Source organism: Lagopus muta, chromosome 5 (genome assembly GCF_023343835.1).
Source record: "Lagopus muta isolate bLagMut1 chromosome 5, bLagMut1 primary, whole genome shotgun sequence".
Lineage (NCBI taxonomy): Eukaryota > Metazoa > Chordata > Aves > Galliformes > Phasianidae > Lagopus > Lagopus muta.
In genome coordinates, this window is record NC_064437.1 from 33,036,225 (window position 1) to 33,048,410 (window position 12,186).

The 12,186-nt window shown below is 39.7% G+C and overlaps 1 long non-coding RNA gene across 12 annotated transcripts in view; it reads right to left on the reverse strand.

Moving 5' to 3' along the window:
* Positions 1-11,507, reverse strand: part of LOC125693109 (uncharacterized) — a 61,136-nt gene extending 49,629 nt beyond the window's left edge. For 3 of the 12 annotated variants that reach the window (XR_007376994.1, XR_007376986.1, XR_007376990.1), the window contains exon 1: positions 6,960-7,065. This is a non-coding gene — a long non-coding RNA (uncharacterized LOC125693109). The other 9 variants (XR_007376995.1, XR_007376987.1, XR_007376992.1 and 6 more) reach the window with 7 other exon arrangements.
* Positions 11,508-12,186: the final 679 nt, after the last annotated feature.

Consider the following 12,186-nt stretch of genomic DNA (forward strand, 5'->3'; position numbering starts at 1 on the left):
GTGAGCCAGTGAAGAATTTAACTGAGAAATCTTTAAGTCACCTTGAGGTGGCTTTCACAGCCAACCTAAATAAAAAAATCATCAAACCAGCGAGAGAGTTCAGACCCTATTCACGTTGGCTGAGGCAAGGTGCAGAAATCCCCCTGTGGCTGTTTACAAAAGTGCTGACAAAGCATTTAATAAACACTGTTCTGCTACAGATTCGCTTAATGCTAGGGTTGCTACTTCCCAGGTCTTCAGCAGATGCTGCTGACTGAATTTAGATGGATAGTGACCATCAGCACAGAAAGGTCAGAACTGTGAAACAGAAGCTGCCTCTACAGTCAGCAAGTGGGAGGAAAAAAAACTCATGATTTTCTGTTAGTGCCCCTCTAGCCTCAGTAAGGAGTTAATATCTCTCCAAAGGTCAAAGGCATCTTTCTGCAGTCACTGCAAGCAACTCTTCTCACCCTTTCATAGCAACAGTTAGATTACCTGTCGACTGTGAATCACAGGAGAGCAAAGCTCCAGAGAGCCCATGAGTTTACTGCAGAGGGGCTGGTGCTTTCAGGGCATGAGAAAAGTCATACACGCAAAATAAGCATACTTCAAAAGGACTGATCATACAACTATTTTGTTTATACCTGAACACATACTGAAGACAGAAACCTAGTGGAAGCAATGAAAAGTGTCCAAGTAATTTCATCAAGAGGAATCTCTAGAAATGGGTGTAAAACCAAGCATTACCATCGATTCCATAGGCTTAGATAATCTCTTACCAGCATACTTGCATAGAAATGCAAGCCACAGTACTGACATACAGTTAAACACTACATGAGGAGTTCATAAACAGCAAAAACAAAAACTAATCATAAGCTACCACAGGCTTTACACTTCCTGCAAATAATTGCATGAATTCAGTCTTGAATAGCACTCCAAAGTTATAAAAATGTTTAATTTTCATAGAAATTTTTCATGTTGCTCAGGCGATATCTTACCTCCAAATGTAGCTGGTACCAACAAAAAAAGCCAGGAAACCCTGTTCTTTTGAAATGACCTTCTTCTCAAGGATGCTGCTTCTTAAGCTCCAATAATTAGAGGTTGGCTAACCTTCAGGAACATGAAATAATTTTCATCTTACTTGCCACTACTTATCCATGGTAAAAATCCATTATGTTATGTATTTCTATTCCTTTTGTTCTTTTAAGAACAAAGCAATTTTATCTGACAGTAAAGAGTATCAAAACCATATGTGAAAAACCTGCAGCATAACATAGCAGATACACAAGGGGCTGAAATGGCTACAAGAAGGAAATGGAAGATTCTGCTCAGGAAAGCAGCAAAACAGACGACTGGTGATATTCATCTTCTCATTTAATTTTAGACTAATCCAGTATAGAGAACTACATCGGTCTCAGCCTTCTGAAGAAATATTCAGAGCCAGTGAATATAAACAGAAAGTGTTTTTTGTTATTTTTAACCTGTCAACCTTGTAAGGTGAATCATCTCTATGGCCTCAGATTTTTGCATTGATCAACAGAACGTAGGAGTAGTTCACTGTCATTTAAAGTCAGTTACCACCTGTTTCTCTAAATGCCATTAACATGAAAGCAGAAAAGACTGGTATTAATAACAGAGTCACTGTACCACTCTGCTTTCTGCTTAACTCAAAATTTAACCTAAATCACTGTTTTGTTAGGTTGGCTGCAGTAAAACAAATCCTTCCAAACAGCACTTTGAAAAACTATACAAAATACCTTCAGAACACTCATTGAACTAACAAGTTAACTCTACAACGTACCATGCCTTTTATCAACCATATGGATCAGTTATGGGGTTATTATGGTAACTTGAAATGAAAGACTTGAATTTACCTACTTAAAAGACACTTGCTCTTCTTTCATAGCAAAGACTTATGGACTATTGCAAGAAAAATCATTATTACAGTAATTATTGATCCTCTATGGATTAAAATCTCTCAAAGTTTGTTATCCTGACAGCCAAACATAAATTCACTGTGCTGCATTAGTGTTCTGATCATGACATGAAAAGAAACCTTTAATTTCTCCATGCTTTGAGGATCAAGAACTGTATACTGATACCTAGAATGGTCTCAACTTGTCTCAGCATTTTAAGACAATTTACGAAATAAGGATCCTGAACCTCAGCTTATCTTCAGGAGTACTTGCAGTCAGCACTACAGGAGAAATAAATCCACACACAACCTCTATAAAAACAATACACAGGAATATTGCTCTTAAATGTAGGCATAGTTTCATCCAACTACTAGTCAGGCTACCCCAGATCACAACCCGGATTCCTTCATGACCCTGTGCTCTCCTGTCATGCAGGCAGGTTCTGCAAACAAAAACAAAGTTTGGTCTACAAATTCAAAGTGTCTTTTAAAATATATTTTACACCACAGGCTATGTCACAATACCTGATGCATGGAAATGTTGATGGCTTTGCTTACACTATCCTGTACCTGAGTTCCAGGCAACTGTTCTGAGAAACCCTCCCTGTCCCAGGAAGGTTTTTCTTTTCCCATTAGCATTCCCAGAAGCATTATCCAAAAGGAAGGCTTAAAATTTGATCCCATCTTAAATGGTCAGAAAACCCACGGAGAAGTAGGCCGTGCAACCAACTGTGTACATGAAACCCCTACTTAATTCCTGAACGAGCAGTGGAACAGCATGCCTCAGCAGTTGCTCAGGAGGCATAAGCGATGCCAGTCTAGGTGGAAGCCTGCCCATGGGCAATGCACTCAGAAACTGGGCCATCCCCAGGCATTGCGTGCTGTACTCTGAAAAAGGGAGGCTTGCAAATTTGTCCATCTCCTTCCAACTGCCTACCGGGCTTCCTGGCTGGAGACATGGTCACAGCAGAAGAACTGTAGGAAATGGTAGGTAGCAGGAAGAATTAGTCATACTAGATGTTGACTGAAAGTGGGGGAATTGGACTTCACTTAGAAATGCCTATTGCACACTCACTCAATAACCATTCTTATTACTGAAAAACTATCAGAACAAGGAGCTTTACCGAGTCAGGTCATTTGCAAGTGTCACTGTGTACAGCACTGCAGGAAATAGTCCTTTTCTGACAGTTTAATTGTTTCCTACAGCCTTTTACACACCTAAAGAAGAGGTAAACAGAATTATTTGGCTGATTCCTGTAACAAAGCAACATCTTCCAGCTGCCAAAACATCAGCACCAACAGTACTGAAACCCATAAAGCCACATAAAAGCGAGGCTGGCTTGCAGTCCCTTGGTCAACACATCCATCCATTCTACTGCAATCCATCACAGTCAAACACAACAAAAAGTATGCCAGTGAGGTAAGTAAAGATACTTCCATGTGCAGTAGTTGATAAGCGATTTCAGCTGACTCTAAGCTCAAGCAAAACATGTGTCTGATCTAAGGAACTAGTTTGGGAATCTTCCAATGAAGTGGTGTAAAAGGACCAGTAAAATAAACACAACATCACTGGCTCAGTAACTTTCTTTGTGCACAGTTACATCAGTACAGAGGAAGTCCCTGCAATCAACAATTACCCAATGGAAAGGGAGGTTCAAGGACTGTACAGAAAGCTCACTAAAAAGAAGCACTTGGTAAATTAAAAGAAAAAAAAAAAAAAAAAAAAAAGGGGAAACTAGAGTAAATTCAACTGACTTCAGTGGTGCAAAGGAAAATAACAAACCACATGCATGCATACCCAAAGGTCTGAACTAGGGAGAACATGCCATTTCTAAAACCAAGCTACAGATCATCCTATAAAAGAACTTCATTTTTGTCTGAGAAATAAAAATCAACCAAAAACCCAACGCGAATCTTCTATTGCACATACTTGCAATGAAAAGACAGCAGCTGGGGAAAAAACAACTCCAACCTCTCATCATTCATCACAATTTCCTCAATTATCTTCCCTGAAGGATAGGATGATTCTCACAGCTACCCCAACAACTGTCACTTAAATGATGCACTGGAGTAAACTGTTTTGTTTTGCTTTTAAATATTACAAATGAGATTTAGGAGTATTTAAAAAAAAAAAAAAATTAAATACCAGAAGTGGAACAAAACATGAAAAACAGGGTAACTGACAGGTGAAAAATAAAAAAGTGGAATTCCTGCAGTGGAAGCTGCAGGAGGTCAGGACTTCATTTCTGTTCCAAAGACGCTGTTCTGTTCAACCCTGGGCAGAAACAGCTCTGCTGCAGGGATGACAGTGCATGGGCACCTCGGATAGACATAGCAGCTATCCCAAGTTTCCCTCTCATCCCTTCAGCACAGCCCTGCTGCAAGCGCAGACTCAAACACTTGGCATTTCAGCAAAATCATCCAGGGCTGACTCCACGGGGAAGTAACTGGACACAGACACTACTTTTGCTTCTTAAATGAACAGCAATCTCTATTCCTCCTTCCTAGGCTTCTCAAGGACAAAAACCATTTACTGGTGAGTGTCATGTAGATGACTAGGTATGAGAACGGTTCTATAAAACACAGTAGATGGAAAAAACCAAAAGACATCTACTACATAAAACAAGAAAGCTGTTGTTAATAATTAACACGATACTTAACAGTGGACTCAAGTCATGGCCTGAAGTTTTGTTCTTACTGCAGTCAGCCAGACAACATACTACATGCTAAAAAAAAAAAAAATTAAGAACCATTTGCATCTTGTCTTTCACTAATCAACTCTATTTAACTTAGGATTTAAACAGGATTTTGAATATGTCACTGTTCTTTTGTGACAGAGTGGTCAGCCAGCTGAATACAATCGATTAACAATATGATGAAATACAAAAAGCTGTAAATGCTCTCCAATCATCACTATTAACTGTGCAGCAAGATGTAAAACAGAAGTATCAACAGCCATGTGGGTTATAATGAGAGCTTAATGAATGAAAAGGCAAACTGCATGCTACATATTGCCAGGAATAATTTGGAATCACAAAGTATGACAAATACAGCATGTAAAAACGTGTTTAACACATGCTTCAACTCTCTACTTTGACCATGTTTAACTTCTGTTACAAAGCAGAACTCATAATTTATACAAAAGCTACATCTTTGAAAATTTCCATTTTAAGTGGAGCAAGAGCCATAAAACACCGTAACTATGCTAGTCACAGTTATTTAGTCAACTTATTTTCCATTTACAACCACATTTAATCTCAGACGCCTAGGTATGCAATACATACAGCCTTGGAAGTTTTAGTCTTAAATAAAAACTGTAGTTGATTTGCTTCCTCCCTCTACAAAGTTCAGGTTAAATTTCTCTGTAAGCTTTTCAGCTCCCCAGTAGGAGTGATACAACAACTTGCTCCCTGGACAGATTGTTGCATCTCCATCTTTTGTCTCTGCTCATAACATGTTCTCACTTGACTGTTTGTACAACTAATGAGTTTTTTCCGCTCTCAACCAGCCTCTCAAGCAGAAGCACTAAGACAGTAGCAAAGCAACCACAAGACTGCTGGATTAGCAGTATGGCAAAGAGTGAATCAGTGGAGACACAATTCAAGAATGTGTCACAGCCAGGAAGGAATACCAAGCTGAATCACAGCACAGAAGCAGAACAATAAAGAGAAACACAGCAGAACTTTGCTGCAGAGAAAAAGACAACTTTTTTTCCCTCCTTACTCAATAGTTGAATTAAGAGTTCAAAACCAGATGCATCTTCTGGCTTTGAATAATAATGCAGCCACTGCCAACAGTGACACAGCATAACAGCTAATGGACTTGCCCTTAAATATCAGTCACATGCAGTAGAATGGACAGGTGGCACATTTCCAGACCAACAACCAAATGTATTTTCCATGTATGAATTGGGTATATGTACATTTCACATGTTTATGAAAAGCACATTTACAATTACTTTTATTGCCTACACCTATTCTCTTTTCACTATGATTCCTTCACATTCGGAAGCTCTCATGAGTCTATAAGCATAAAATTTTATTGCATGTGGCCATTATCATCCTTCCAACTCTGGACTCAGTTTTGCCTTTATGAGCATGCAAAATTTCACATAAACATGCAGATACAAACATAATAAGTTCTACTTACAAAAAAAGACAGTGGGAAAATTCTCCTGAGAATCCATATTGCCGTATCAAACAGAAGTACAAACTTGATACATTATCCAAATTTTGGAGGGAGCACTGTGAACTATTTTTTATGACCGCTTTTCATAAGCCATTTGCTCCCCTCATCATCAAGCTTTTAATGAAAAGCACAAGAAATTGGCTTTCTCTGTGGACTGCCTTTCAATCTTCTGAACAGTCTCCAGAACTGCCCTTTGAGAATGATTGTCTTTAATGGTTAGAATAATACAGTGGAGGTGTTCAATATGGGTGTTCAAAGTCCAGGCAATCAAATAATCAGCCTGATTTTTCAAAAGCTCATTCTGAAGTTACTTTTTGAAAACTGTAGTCCTTTGAGGTCAGATCAGTGAAAGAATGCAAGTTTACTTCCAGGGAAACACAATAGGCCTTCAGTTAGGTACCTGCATTTAGGCATCTGAATACTATGTTAAAAAAGAAATGGGAAAAAAAAGAAAACACTTAAGAAAATGCCTTCTTGAAACTCTAATATATTTTCCATAAAACGCAGTTTTTCGATAGGCGTTTTAAAATGCAAGCAGTTATTTTTGCAGCTGTGTTACCTACCCAATTAGCAATACTCTATCATGACCATTTTAACTTGCTTAATACAGGAATTTAAGCACAGACATTTCCAGTTGACTTGTATCAAAACGACTTACATGCTCCTGACATACCTCTGTACCTCTTCCCTGAGCAGCCACAGCATTCCTGCACAGATCCCCTCATGCATTTACCACCTTAAGTCCAAATGCAGTGGCCTAAAACCAAGCAAAGACCACACCTACCTCTTGACCATTTAAAAACACCAAGATTATAGCACTACACACAGCCCATAAGCATCACAATAAGCATATGATCTTCTCTCAGTGACACATTACCTTTATACTGCTCACAAAAAAGCCAAACCACTTCTAACATTTTCTTGGCAATACCAGGTGAAGCATTCACAGATAGGCCAAAAACCATACACAAAAAGAAGAGTTGATTTCACCCCACCTGTGATGCCATAAAGCACTTTCTAGCTACTTCTCCTCAGCAAACAACACAGGTGCAAGAGATGCTCTCTTTTTGTGGTTGGCCCTTATACGAGCCCTGGGGAGTGGGGGAGGACTGTGTGTTCCCTTCTGGTCACCTGGGGAGCACAGGTGTAAGTAATCTGCCTGTTCTCTCTGGAGCAGCCTCATCCCTTCACCAGGTGCTCAATCAGCAGTTCAAGCCATCCCCTTACAGTTTCCCTACAACCTCATAACAAATTACAAAAAGAGCATTCAAAACAAGCAAATTTGAAACAAACACAATATCATGTATTTTCATCTTTTGCCAACTGTCCAGTACTGCCCAAATCTATGAAGGAGTTCTGATAAAAAGAATCAGAGTATCATGCAGCCCAAGAAAAAAGCTAATGTTCAGCAAAACAAAAGTTGGCCAACAGAGAAGGTAAAATGTCTGATGCTTTCTGGAAGTCTCTCACCACTTTCCTTTCTCTAACATTGCAGTAAGAATTGTGACTATGTATCCCTCTAGTAATACAGAAACTCCCCACTTAACTTTAGAATCTTGCCAGAGCAGGTTACAATGGAGAATTGTTCAAAACAATGCACCTAGCAGTAAAACACAACCCATGAAGTTCCTTCTAGGGACAGAATGCCATGCACTAAACTATGACCAGAGAGAAGGAAAACTTTCAAGATGTTTAAGACAGGGTACTTAACATTCTTTGGGTATTTCAACAAAATTTCCATCTCATTAATCAGAGACCACACACATCTGAAAAGAAGCTTCCAGCAACAACGGCTACATTTGGTGGCGCTCTAACTGATGTGAATCAGACCAACACCACCAAGCCAAGGTGTTTTTGTGACAGACAGCAGCCTGGCTGCAGACACAGACATCTTTTCTCCATAGGCTAAGCTTACAGTTCAGAATAAAAGAGTCACAGGCCTCCATCAACCCCTCCCACTCCCTGGGCCATACACGTGTCTCACCTGCATATTTTACATTAGATGCAGCCAGGTTTACCCATTTGGCAGCATCTTCAGCTCGTCCTCAATCCCAGATCCCCTCGAGCCAGATAAGGCTCCCAAAGACAGCCTCCTATTCTCTTAGGATATTCCTAAGGACAAAGCCAGAGAACGGACTGAGGCAGCACAGAGAGAAATAAACTTTCACTGTGTTGTAGCTTCTTACCTAGCATACAGCCTTTGTGAAGGAAAAAAAAAAAAAAAAAAAAAAAAAAAAAAAAAAAAAAAAAAAAGATAGATAAGCCACTGGGAATCGTCTTCCTCAGTTAATTCCTCTTCTGAAAGATACTGAGATTCTTCTGAAGAGTTACTCTATTTCACAGATGACAAAGGATGAGAGAAAGTAAAAAAGGCTTGCTGTAAAGAATACAGAGCTGACTTGAAATGCAAGTGCAGCATCAAGGATATGGTTAGAGTTAGGTGGGTGATTTTAAGCTGGGAGGTGGCAGAAGGCTGATGTAAAAAGTGCTCTGAGGCAGGGTGCTGCTTGAGAAGTGTCTAGTGTGATTCTGTACCCATCCCTACTAACATATGGCAGAGAACAGCAGCAAACTGTAGGGAAATTCCAAGTAATCCATCAGATGTAGATAACCAGCAACCAAGTAGCCTGGCCACTATCCTCAGCAGCAGCCAAACTGGTGAAATTAATACTGAAAACAGCATATTCCTCAGATTAAGCACTTAGCTCACAATATTTAGCTATTTAAAATATAATATATATATGCTTCATTAAGTTTTTAATGAAGATGTTCGAGCCAGCTTTTTAAGAACTGCTGAGTATTTTTACCCAGCAGTAGCAATTAAAATCCACTCTATGGAGCTGGTTAGATCATGTACTATCATTTCTGTTAGTTGCTGATTGACAGAAGAAACCAATCAGTCAGTCAAACTGGTTTAGAACACTGGAGAACTTCTAGATATGTCTTATCTCCTGCTCCTCCAGCCCATCTGATAGATGTTCAAGGTTTATGGCTAGCAGATTTTCCTTCTGCTCAGATACTAACATAAAACAAGCAGGTATTTGTTGGCTGTTTCCATAGCAATAGTAGGCAGGGGATTTTCTGACAGTCGAGCGCTTGACAAAATGATGCCTCTTTAGCTTGCTAACAAATGCCTGATTAAACATTCATGTTTCTCCCAACATTCAATCCATATGGATAAATGACTTCAAAAACACTCGACCCAAATCCTGTTTTGTTACATGGATGAGGTAAGGGTGAGGTGGTGGGGAATGAACCTGCCACAGCTCAGCTTTGCTACAAGCAGATGTGGTTCTCCTCTGGTAACCAGAATGAGATCAAGCTCCCATATCTGCACACGCGACGTGTATTCCTCATTTTATGTGCACAAGGGCACAAAAGGGTGTTGAAATCACTGTGTGCTACACTGCCAAACACCCTTAGGAAAGGTTTGCAACAGTTCATCAGAGTTCAGAAGAGCTCTCAGCCTCATGCCCTGCAGGACAGATGAAGATCATTCTCTGCTCACAGCTGCAACACAAAGTGACAGAGTGGGGGCTGCTTACTCCATCTGCACATCTCTGAAAAAGGGATCTCCTCCACCTTTGACCCAAATCCTTTCATTGCTCTTCCAGGAACTACAGTTGCCTCCTGACCAGTGGTCATGCTCTACTGAAGTATTTTGATGGCAGAGGAACAAAAGCTTTGGCTAAGGAAATGCAACAACAAATAGGTGGTGCTGCCTGCTCTGCCTCCCAAGCTGAGATGAGGAAGCCATATGTACATTTTTCATTAATAAGGAATTGCAAATGAAAGTCAGGGAAATGTATAGCACTGTGGAAAAGGATCAGAAGACACAGTACAGAGAAAGTGTGAAACAAGTCACATTGGAGCCTGGCAACTTAATTTATTTAACTTTCAGACTCTCCTTAGTTTCATGGTACCAATGCAATACCCTCAAAAGGCGGCATAAATGCATACAAAAAAAAAAAACCTGTTCTTCACCTTCTCCCACAAAAGCAGTAAGATACATTTCTTACTCCCTTATTTCACACCCTAAAATTGAGGAAGTTTAAGCCACACACAAGAACAGCTGAACCTGTTTAAGCCTAGTTTCTCCTACATTTATGCACATTTTCAAGGAATAACTCTGTGAAGTGGGAGAATCACAGACCATCTCAATTTCTTTTTCCTTTAATCCCATCTTCAACTTGCTTAAAAGATTAATTCCATCCTCCCCTGCTAGAGGTCATGCTAGCAAGCACCAGTGTTGACACTGCGATGATCCGTGTAGAGCTACTAAATCATAAGCATGGCACCTCTACTCACCAGCACTCTGCTGCTGTTGGAGTGTGTGTATTATATGAGACAAACATCATCACTCTGGTGATAAATTGATGCAAAGCTCCAGCTGAAAGGACTTTCTTGGTGTAACAAGGAGGAGGAATGAGTTCTAGAAACTTGGCTCACGTAAATATTCATACAACCAGAATCACAAATCAGGTCTTTTGTTATTTTTTTTTTTAAGCCAAAACTCATTGAAGCTAACTTCTGTAATTGATAGTAGCCCCTCATAGTCTCTCTGAAACTTTGGAGCAGCATTTGTGTCCCATTGTTAAGATACAATACAGTTGTCTATTTTGGCTTGGACCTGTGACAAGGTAGGGCAGAGCAAATACCATCCTGCCCCCAGTCCCACTACAGCACACAGCAATGCAGTGAAGTCCTATTAGCCAAAACAGAATTCTCAGCTGCTAAACATCAGAACAAGCTTTGTGACATCTCTTCACCTAGATAATGTAGAGTGAAATTCTAAACATATATATTGGGTTGGTTTTTTTTGTTTGTTTTGTTTTTTTCTTTTCCTTTTTTCCCCCCACCCCCCTTCAAACTGAATTAATTTCTTCTGGATGGAGGTTAGTTTTGTTAGGTTTTGTCTTGTGTCATCTGTTGCAAACCTGTTTCTTTCCTAACCAGTTGGTCTTTGTAAGCAAAGAGAAGGACTTTGCTTATATTTAAATCATACCATTCCTGCACTTATTTTGGAATAAGTTATGATTGTCAATGTTTTGAATTAGTTTGTTAACAGTTTGCTCAAGAGAACTGTATACCTTACAATCCTTCATCAATTAAAACTCTCATATTTTACAACAATAATATGAAGGTAGGGACTGATGGCCTCAGAGACACAGCTCAAACCAGGCCTAGCCAGCAAGATCTATATGCAGAGTCAACAGGAACAACACCTTTAGCAGCTTCTAGGCACCTGGGGATAGCTTAACATAGAGAGCTATTTCAAAATCTGAACTTTGACCACTTCAGTAATGAAAGAACACTAATTAATTCAGATAGACTTATGCTTACATTTCAGATCTGTTCAAGCACATATGAAGTGTATTCTTCTGCTGTGCGTGCTTCTGTCTCAGTATTGCTTTGAAGATGTGAAAGCACTGCAGAAAGAGGTTGACTCTGAGCCCACTCCTTCTATGTATATATTCTGCCCCTAATTATCACTGCCAGTTGGCAGTTGACTCGCAGGTGTCATTTCTGGCTGCTCCTTCAGCAAGTTTCCATACCCATGAGATTACTGTGCTGGCAGCTGACCTTGTTTTCCCCTGGACTGATTTTTTCCCTGAAGGTCAGAGACTCTATTTGAAGAATTTGTAATGAAAAGACATTTGAAGAACCAACATTTCTTGGTGCTCCAGACACGCTTCTCTCCAGACCTCTCGCTGACAGCTAGTATTAAAATCCTGAGCTGCCTCTCTTGTGTCAGGCAATTGAGAGGCAAGGCAGGCTCAACAACCAGAGCAAGAAGAAAAAAGCAGTTTTGAAAGCATTAAAAAACCCAGAAAACTCTCAAGAGATTCAGACTATCAATCGTAAATAAATAAATAAATAAATAAAATAAAACACAGACAAATAAAACAAACAAACAAACAAAAAAATAAATAAAACAAGAAGAAAATTTCCAGGCAGGTCTCAGGCCTGCTAACACAGACATGTGAGAAATGCTAACAACCTGCTAAACCATCATCTGCCAAAAAACATTGGTGACAGAGTCAGAAGGTGGAATATGGGAGGTTTTCATCCACAGTAATCAGCAAATGAAATATGACTTCGGT